We start from the raw sequence: 10,730 nt of genomic DNA, 5'->3' as shown, positions 1-10,730 counted from the left end.
AAAAATATGTATATATATATACACACACATATATGGTTAGGACTGATGCTCAGTACTTAACATGCACAAAATCCTGGGTTTGATCCTCAGCATCACATCAAAAGAAAAAAAAATGTAAAAGAAGTATTTTTGTCCTCTACTGCCTTCACACCACATAAGATCCTATTGAAATGGACAGTAGGTTGCTGGTGACCAGGTGCTCTGGAAGGTTCGGTTTCATGTCCTCTAAGTAAAGCGGTTAGGATGGAACTTGTAGACTGTATCCAGTGTCACCTGCACGTCTGTGAGGTTCCACAGAGACAGGGATCTGTCTGTAATGTTTAGAGACCTTTTCCTGACCATACACAGCAGTTGTGCTTATAGAGGATACTTGGGAAATGCAGACACATCTGGGAAATAAAGCAAAGCACCAGAATCTTACCACACATATGACCCACTGGCAATATGGTGGTGTGTTTCTTTCCTGTCATTCATCTAAGCATACAAAAATATAAATATATGCATACCAAAAAGTGGTTAGACTGTTTAGAGTTTGACATCCTGCTTTTTTCACTGAATAAAATGGCCTTGGGTTGCATTCACTTCCCTTAACATATGCTAAGATATTTTAATTAAAATTTAATTATATTTTAATTTTAATTATATTTTTAATTGCTAAGAGCATCTTCTGAATGGATATAATGTAAAATAATTTTAGCAAGAGTGTTCATAATTATGTAGCATTAAAATTTTCTTTGTAATTTATTTTTATTCTATATAAAATTGTTAAACCTATAAAATTAAAAATGTCACCTTTTTGACAACTGTTCTCCTGGTGCTTTCATAACCCCTCCATGTCTGGTAGAGCCCACAGAGTCAGACAACACATTAGGATGCAACCCCCTGCATTTCAGATCACATTTTGATCGTCCATTTGGAAGTGACAGATTCCCACATTAAGTCTGATTGTGAAGGTCAACTGCTGAATGCTATGAGCTGCAAAACCGGGTTTATGGATTTGTTATCCAAACTATTCCTATTGCGGTGTATGAAATGGATGTTGTTACCTGGAAGAGAGTAAGAATAAAAGGCTAAGGTTCACACAGTAAGGATTATTCAGTAGATTTACTGCTTACTAGACCAAGGAAGCTTTTCAACTTTTAATTAGTCCAAAGGGAAAAACTAATCCCCCAGAATACATAATTCTTGCTATATATTGCCAGCATAACTTTTCATTATGACAAGGGCATAGTTAAATAAATGTGATATTTGATGTTTGTGAGATCCGGAGGAAGCATTCTTAAATTATAAACTTTGGTTAGGTTTTATTAAATATAATCAAATAAAATGTCTTGCCAAACAGGCAAAACCCAAAATTAATATAGACATCAAGCTCTAAAATCATCTCTGATTCTTAAATATTTGTAATCATGGAACAAATCACTTGCTTCAGAAAAATTCACTCCTGAGGTTGAGGGGTCGAGCTCAGTGATAGAACGCTTGCCTAGTATGTGTAGGGGCCATGGATTTGATCCCCAGCACCATCCACACAGAAATCAATCCTAAACACTGATTTAATATAGCCCAAAAGAGGTTTCAAAATAAGGCATTAAGTTGGGTGCTGGTGACTCACATCTTTAATCGTAGCTACCTGGGAGTCTGAGTTTCAGGGGATTGAGGTTTAAGGCCAGCCTGGGCAAATAGCTTGCAAGACCTCATCTCCAAGACTACCAGAGCAGGGAACTGGCAGAGTGGCTCAAGTGGAAAAGTGCCTACCTGGCAAGTGTGAGGCCCTGAGTTCAAGCCCCAGTACACCAATAAATAAATAAATAAATAAATAAACTGTGCAAAATAACCAGAGCAAAGTGGACTGGAGGTGTGGCTCAAGTTGTAGAGCACCTGCTTTGCAAGCATGAAGCCCTGAGTTCAAACCTCAGTCCCATAAATAATAATAATAACAATAAGGCATAAGACAATCAGTTACAATACACACAGATCTCCACAATCCTTACATCAACTCAAAGAAGTCACAGCTATAGTCTGGGTGCTGCTTACTTAGGTTCTTGAACTAAAGACCAGGATTTTCACTTAAACCACTATATTCAGTGGCACGTTTTCTGTACTGCACCCATCTGCCATCCACAGTACTCCTTAGGGTTAATATCCTAACTTGGCTCATTATCTAGTAAGGCGAGATGAAATACTGGGTTAGCCATGGTGTAGAGCTGTGTTTAAAACCACACTTAGTGCACAGCATCAGGTATTCTTTTTGTGTATGAATAGCACACTCCATGCTCTTCACTCTTACTCCACTGAAGGTGTGGTGAAGTGATTCAGAGACATAGAGAGGAGGGACTCAAAAAAGAAAAAAAAAACAACCCCTTTCCCAGCTCAGGATGGAAATTCCTCATTCAAAAATATGGCTCTGGGGCTGGGGGTATGGCTCAAGCACAAAGCCCTGAGTTCAAACCCAGCACAGCCAAAAAAAAGTACATGGCTCTGGGAGCTAAGCCTGTAGCTCAGTGGTAGAGAACTTGACTTGATGAGCACAGGGCCCTGGGTTCAACCCCTAGCAACATAAAAACCAAAAACAAAACTAAACAAAAAATCACACCTCTGGGCCAGGTGTGCAGCTCAGAGCTAAAACACTTCCTTAGCATATATGAGGTTCTGGGTTTACACCCAAAACACCAGCAAACAACATCCAAGTGGCTCAATGGCTCTTGGGGCAAATTTACAGGACTTTCATTCTCATGAAACAGGGCTCATTTATTTACTTAGCTTTTGGTACTGGGGACTGAATCCAGGAAGCATGTGCACTGCACTGAGCTGTAACCCCAGTCCTAAAGGGCTTCTTTTTACAGTAATCTAACTGGTATAAATTCATGAGCAATAGGGAAAGGAAGATGTCAGCTGTTAAAAAAAAAAAAAAAGCCCAAAATCCTAACTCTCAGTCAAAAAGTCAAAATCCTCCTAAAGCCTTCCTTTGAAAAATCTGGATTTTAGGCTGGAGGCACTGACTTCAATCCCCAGAACCACAAAAAAAAAAAAGAAGAAGAAAAGAAAACAAAGGAAGAAAGGAAGAAAGAAAGAAAAGAAAATCAACTTGCAACACAGTGATTTATAGACTTTTTGGCATTGCCATAAGTGGTGTTTGTGCCTTATTGCAAACTTCAACATGGTAGAGATTCAACTCCACACTGAGCAGAGTGGCCCAAATTGATCAATAAAGTCATGAAAAGTATGGTTATGGGGGCTATGATGACAATGAAATTTTTTTTGGTTGTACTGGAGCATGAATTCACAGCCTTGCACTTGCTAGGCAGGTGCTCTGCCCATTTTGTATTAGATATTTTTCTTTGTGGTACTGGGGCTTGAACTCAGGGCCCTCACCTTGAGACCTTTTTGTGATGAGTATTTTCAAGATAGGGTTTCTTGAACTATTTGCCTGGGCTGGCTTCAAACCTCAATCCTCCTGATCTCTGCCTCCTGAGTAGCTAGGATTACAGGCATGAGCCACCAGTGCCTGGCTGTATTGGTTATTTTTGAGATAAGGTCTCACTTTATGCCCAAGCAGACCTGGACCATAATCTTCCTATTTGTGCTTCCCTGCATAGCTGGGATGACAGGCGTACATCTCCACTTCCAGCCATGGGTTGAGATGGGGGTCTCATGGGCTTTTTTGCCCAGGCTGGCCTGGAACCCTGATCCTCCCAATCTCTACCTCCTGAGTTGCTAGAATTGTTGGTCCCAGACACCATGCCTGGCTTGACAATTCTTACTGAATGAGCCGTCCCTGGGACTGACTTCCTTTCTGAGTCTGTGCAAGTCTCCTCATTTTGTTAGCTTTAAGTAAAATAACTAGATAGATTCTTTCATTCACACACACACACACACAAAAAAGTGTGCTTGCCAGGCACCCATGGCTCACACCAGTATTCCTAGACACTCAGGAGGCAGAGATCAGGAGGATTGTCCATGAGAAACTATCTTGAAAAAACACATCACAAAAAAAGGCTGCTGGAGTGGCTCAAGGCGTAGGCCCTGAGTTCAAACCCCAGTAACACACACACAAAAGCACTTGATGATTTTCCTCTATTCAAAACTATTCACTTTCACTGAGCTATTTATGTAATTATTTATTTATTTCTTCATTTCTGGCCGGGTAATGAACCCAGGGCCTCATGTGCTAAGCCTGTGCTCTCCCTCTGAGATTTTGAAGACCGTAATAGTCACACATAAGTCACCAGCTCACAGCTGACTTTTCCTATCCCAAAGCCCTGCATTTATTCAGGTATAGAACTGTGTATAGACCTCATCACACTCACCAACCTCAAAACACACAGAAGCCTCTGAAGACAGAAGATGCCCCTATATTCTATTAGCCCAAACTGCCCATTTTCACATGATGCCACCTACTGCAGAAAATTGGTGGCCTTTGGATTTGTAAAAGCCACCAAAGTTAATGGCTGAACCTTGGCCTTCAACTCACCTGGACCTAAAATAAGGGTTCCGCCTTGCTGAGCCAGGTCTCCTTGGAAGTCAAAAAGAGGTCCAGTCACTGCCCGCCTCAGGCTCCGAAGGCCTCCTGAGAGCAGATCTGACTTTACATGAGGGCTCTGTGCTGAAATAGTAAGAAGTGTTTTTAGATTAATCATTTTATATTTCATTAGATATAAAAATTAGTACTGCTATAAAACAGTCTCAGCTAGCACTTCTGTAATCCCAGCACTCAGGAGGCTGAGGCAGGAGGGTCATGAGTTTGAGGCCAGGTGGGGCAACACCTTCTCTTAAAAACTCAAAAGATAATTAATTAAGACAAAGATGTGACTCTCTGGTGTCACATCTTACTTTCTTTACTCCTAAGTTTGGAGCAGAGCATCTCACTTTCTACTTACTTTTTTTCTTCCTTCAGTATCTTCTCTACCATTCACTGTTGTTTTGCCCAGTTCACACTTTGTCTAGTGTTTAACAACACCCTTGCCTTCTATGCCTACTAATGCTAGTAACACCTTTCAACAGTGGTGACAGCAGAAAATGTCTCCCAGAGGAGGCAATGTCCCAGTTGAGAACTGCTGCTTAAAGGAAGAAGTGAGCACAGACCAGGATTTTCTACACAGAACAATGGCAGTTACAGATGTCTCACATTGGAATTGCTGCCATCTTAACTGTCCATTTACACTCTGTTCAGTCCCTCACCTACTAACATTTGGTTGTGGCACAGACTGTTAGATGTTGGTCACAAACCTTTCTCCTCCTTCTGGGCCCACAGATAAATTACACTTCTCAATCTTCCTTGAGGACAAGATGGCCTGTGACTGTTCTAACAATGAGTGACACAGTCACTTTCACATCGAGCTCCTGAAACCTCCCATACTTGATTCTCTGCCTTCCTTTTATATTCTTGGATGGCTTGGTTGGGAAATGACAGAACTACCTAATGGAATGGGCCTGTGTCCCAGAACAGCTGGGTACATACAGCACTTGAATAGATGTACCTTTCTTGAAATTGAAAATAAAAAGAGATACCCTTTACCAAAAAGGGTGGCTCATGCCTATAATTAATTCTAGCTACTCAGAGTGTGGAGATCAGGAAGATTGTGATTTCAGGCCAGCTTGGGCAAAAAGTCTGAGATTGCCCATCTCAACCAAAAGCAGGGTGTGATGTTGTATGTCTGCAATTCCTGCTACATGGGAAGTGTGAATAGGAAGATGATGGTCTAGGAAAGCTGGACCCTACTGAAAAGCAACTATAACAAAAGGACTGGTGGTGTGGCTCAAGGGGGAGAGCACCTACCTGGCAAGTGCAAGGCCCTGACTTCAAACTGCAGTACTTACCAAACAAAAGAGTACAAGAATTTTAAATTACAATTGCATAATATATTTTTAGTGCAGTAATTTTCAAGTAAGACTATTCTGAGATGGATCCCAAATTTCATGCTTTATGGGGAGAAACCTTTAGAAAAAGTTTATGAGAAACTACTACTTTCTGCTTGGCCATATAGTAGTTTAATACTACAAAACAGAACTTATATACTACACAACTATATAGTTACTATGTATCAAATAAAATTTATGTAATATATACATTATAAATACATATTTATATAAATTTGCCTGTGCATTATATATATATATATCTACATGTAACTGTTCACATTACATATTATGTAAGTACAAAATATATTTTAAGGAGTTAAAAGATTTGGTTGCATCCTCTATTGTGGCAATGTCTGAAACTCACAGTTTATATCTAAAGTACTAAATCATAAACAGAGCTTATACATGGGAGATTGTTACAGTACATGACACAGTGTAGCAAAGTCAGGCTCACATCTGTACTGTTGCAGTCTGTACTGGGAGGGGACAAACCCCTGTTTATGCTAGCTCATGCTCAGTTTTAATAAAGTTGGGTCACTTTCTTTAAAAACATCAGCAAAAGGATCATGACAATCTACTCCCAAACAGTCCAGACCTATCTCTCCTGAACCCCTCTCCTTTCTTTCTACCTCATGACTACAACCTTGTAGTGAACACCACTGCCTTGTTCCTTCTCCACACAGAATATGTGACTGTCTCCCACATATGGATGGCTCCCCCACTGCCTTCAGAATACCTGACCTCTCTGGCATGTCACCCAGACACAGGTCAGTCAGCCCCAACCTGTCCTTGGCTCCCATCAATTCCCCACTGGCTCCTAGGTTTGAGCCAGGGACCTGCATTTTTCCAAATGAGTCACATTTCCCCATACCTTTGTGCAGGCCTGTAGACAGCACTGAAATCTCTGGAAGTCAGGGACTGTGTCTTGGAAGCATCCAACCCAGTGGTGTAACAAACAAGAGCTCAATAACATTCATAGAGAATGAATGATCTGAGTGCGAGCTCTCTTGTCTGACATTTCAGATAAGTTCAACTAAAGTTTCAGACAAGTTCAACTAAAGTTTACTAAGATCTACTCATCACAAGCAATTGTGAAAAGGGCAGGAAATATAGAATATGTCAAGGAAAAGCATCAAACACTTCCACTAACTATAAAGTTCTACACAGCAACCTTGAGTGCAGTAACAGAGTACACAGAGAGGTCCAAGGAGGCAAGCAACTCCTGCTTGAAGAGCGATGAAGAGGCTCTTTGGGTTGGGTTTCAAATGATTAAGGAGAATTTCTTCATTAAAGGACACTGAGTATCCAAAGCCATGGTGTTGAGATATGAAACTATGTGAACTTAAAATTATTTTAACTACAAAAATAAAATATACTCGTAAAAAGTAAGTTGTGCCAGGTGCTGGTGGCCTGTAATTCTAGCTATTCAGGAGGCAGAGATCAGGACAATCAAGGTTTAAATCCAGTCTGGGGAAACAGTTCAAGAGACCCTATCTATAGGAAAAACCAGAACAAAGAAGGGCTGGTGGAGTAGCTCAAGGTGTATGCCCTGAGTTCAAACCCCACTACCTCAAGAAAAAAAAAAGGAGTTGAACAGGGGGTGTGGAGCAATAGTAGAGCACTTCACTGGAATATGTGAGGCCCTGGTATGATTCCCAGTACTTCTCAAAACAGCCAATTTTCTTATTTCACACTAAGCAAACACTGTAACAACCTTTTTGTGTGTGATGGGATTGAGGTTTGAATTCAGGGCTTCATGCATGCACAGCAGGCATTATACAGCCTGAGCCACACCTCCACTCCATTTACTCGGGGTTGGCTTTGAACCTCAGTCCTGTGGCTGTCTGCCACCTGAGTAGGTAAGATTACAGGCATGAGCCACTGGCACCCAGCTGATGTACCATCAGTAGCTAACACATGGAAGTGTCCATCAATGGATAAATGGATAAAGAAAAATGTGGTATCACAATGGGAAACTATTCGGTCACGAAAAGGAAGAAAAATTTTTTGACAACATGGATGAACCTGGTGGACATCATAAGCCAGGCACAGAAAATACTGCATAATCTCACTTACACTGTATATGGAATCAAACTGTGTAATTCAAGCTGGGTACTGGTAGCTCACACCTGTAATCCTAACTCCATTTTCCTCTGGTTATTTTGGAGATGGGGTCTTGGGAGCTATTTTCCTAGGAAAGCTGAGATGGGGAAGACTGCAGTTCAAAGCCAACTTGGGGAAAAAGTTCTCAAAATCCCATCTCCAAAAATAGGCAGACAAAAATGGGCTGTTTCGTGTGACCAAAGTGTGGCGTGCCTGCTTTGCAAATGTAAAGCCCTGAGTTCAAATCCCAGTCCTACTAAAAGAAAAAAAGTCTCATTCAGGGGCACACAACTGTAATCCTAGCTACCCTGGAGGCAGAGGGAGGAGCATGACAGTCTCAGGCCAGCCAGGCAAAAGTGTGAGAACCTATCTGAAAAATAGACTATAAGCAAAAGGACTGGGACATGGCTCAAGTGGTATGTATAGGGCTTGCCTATTAAGCTCAAGGCTCTGAGTTTAATCCCCGCTACCACCAAAAAATGTCTAGCTCTCACAAGTAGAGTAATAGTTGGCAGAGGCAGAGAAAGGAAGATTCAGAATAAGGAGGTTTTGCTCATAGGGTAGAAAGTTTTATTGAGGTAACAGAAGTAGTTTCAGAAACCTGTCACACAGCATGGTGACTATAATTAATAATGTATTGTATCCAGGCATTGGTGGCTCAGGCCTGTAATCCTAGCAACTTGGAAGACTGAGATCAGCAGGATAACGGTTCAAGTCTAGCCTAGGCAAATAGTTTGTGAGATTCCCAGCTCCAAAAATAACTAGAGCAAAAGGGACTGGAGGTGTGGCTCAAGCAGAAGAGCAACTGTGTTGCAAGTGCAAAGCCTTGAGATCAAACTCCAGTCTAGCAAAAACAGCATATTTCAAAATTCCTAAAAGCAGTCTTCAAATGTTCTTTAAAAGTTTGTTAGATGATGGTTATGTTACTAGCTTGATATAATCACTCTATAATACAAAAATGTATCAAAAGTTACCCCTAAACAAAAGAACAACAGTCAACATTTTTCTGCAACTGGGCATGGGGGGAGGAGGGCACAACTGTAATTCCAGCACTCAGATGGCAGAGGCCAACCTGAGCTACATGAGATGTTGTCTCAAAAAGAATTCTTTTTCTTCAAAATGATACAGTCATTTACTAAGCTTTTCCCCAAAGATGTACACACTAAAACAGTATTTTTAAAAACCAGGGTTACATCATCAACCAACTTTATTGTTTCAAATCCTAATTGATAAAGGTCTCTGGGAAAACAGAACTTAGTTTTACAAAGGCTGCTTTAGGATATAGTAGTATTTTCCTGTACATTCATGCAGGCAGCAGCAAATAAATGCTGGCAGGAGTGGGTCTCTAATGTGCATCTCCAGCTGCTGAAGTGCAGGGAGACATGGGGAGAAGGGCTGGGCTGGGGACACCTGCTGGAAGTTCTAGCCAAAGCATTTGTAAGGGACAGGGTGTCCAGAAGCAGGACCCACAGCATTTGGAAGGGACAGGGTGTCCAGAAGCAGGACCCACTCAGAAAACTTACTTACCTGTAAGAAACTCTTGGGGATTTTGGCCATATCTTCTACGTATTCTTTTCAGATGTAACGCAGGAAACGCTGAAATCCAACAGGAAAAGGGCAAGTTAGCACGCTTCCTAACCAGAGGGACTGATCCTTCCCTATGCGTGACAATGATAACGCAACACCCTCTGGAGGAGGAAAGCGTCAAGATGCCAGAGCGCCCAGTCCTTGCGTGCTGCCCCGCTAGCTGGGAAAATGGCCTTCCCGTGGTGGGGAGGCTCTTTTCCTTTTCCCCGTTTAAAGGGAACGACAGGAGCCCGGTGTTCGGAAGGCCCTGAACCCCAGCGGGAAGAGCTAGGCCCAGCCCACCCCATCCAGATACCTCCCTCCTAGCAAGCGAGAGGGTTCGCTCCATTGCCCGCAGCCCGCGCTCACCCGCACGAAGACCACCACGGCCCGGCGCCCCCGGAACAGTGCACCGAACGGCACCCACTTCCCGGAGGCGTCCAGCACGGGCAGCTCGGCCACGGCGGCTTCCAGGGGCTGTCCGTTCTCGGGGCCGGTGGAGGCCGGAGCCAGGGCCAGGGCGATGCCGCCGCTGACCTGCCGAGTGACCAGTGCGGCCATCTCAGCGGTACCCTAATGGCCGGGTCAGCCGCCGGCTAGAGGCGCGCCAGGCCTGACCGGGCGTGACGCAGAGGACGGGGCGCACGGTCATGACGCACGGGGCGTGACGCAAGGGGGGCGGGGCGGGACGAAACGAAGGGGGCGGGGCGCACTGGCGGGCCTCGGGGGTGGGGCCGAGGGCGTGACGCGGGGGGCGTGGCTGAGAGGATGGAGTGGAGGGGGCAGGACTTCAGGGAGTGGCGGGACGCAGGGGGCGGAGCGAGACGCTCAGAATTTGACCTGCACGGGGCGGGGCGACAGCGACAAAAGCGGGTGGGCACGGGGAAGGCACACTGCACTGGGACTCCACGGAGCGGGGCGGGCCGGCGGGAGGAGGGGGCAGGGGGAAGGGGCGCGTCAGGCACTGCACAGGCGGAAGTCAGGTGGGTCGGTAGGTCAAGTCCTCTGCCTGCACTGTAGCACTGGCCAAGTGCGGAACGATCGCGGGGACTGGGACTCAGCTGCTTAGGGTAGGGAGACGGAGGCCATCCTAGAGTCTTGTGGAAGAAGTCAGCCCCTTCCTCCACAGCTGCTTGCACAACATTAGTCCTAATCCAAAAACCCAGGCATGGAGCAAATAAAAACTGATTTCCTACACAGAC

At 43.9% G+C, this 10,730-nt stretch overlaps 1 pseudogene; it reads right to left on the bottom strand.

Annotated features, from left to right (window-relative positions):
- Positions 1-728: 728 nt before the first annotated feature.
- LOC141415536 (peroxiredoxin-like 2C) lies at positions 729-10,177 on the bottom strand (annotated as a pseudogene).
- Between the last annotated feature and the right edge of the window lie 553 nt (positions 10,178-10,730).

Source organism: Castor canadensis, chromosome 13 (assembly GCF_047511655.1).
Source record: "Castor canadensis chromosome 13, mCasCan1.hap1v2, whole genome shotgun sequence".
NCBI lineage: Eukaryota > Metazoa > Chordata > Mammalia > Rodentia > Castoridae > Castor > Castor canadensis.
This window is presented reverse-complemented; position numbering and strand designations above follow the sequence as displayed.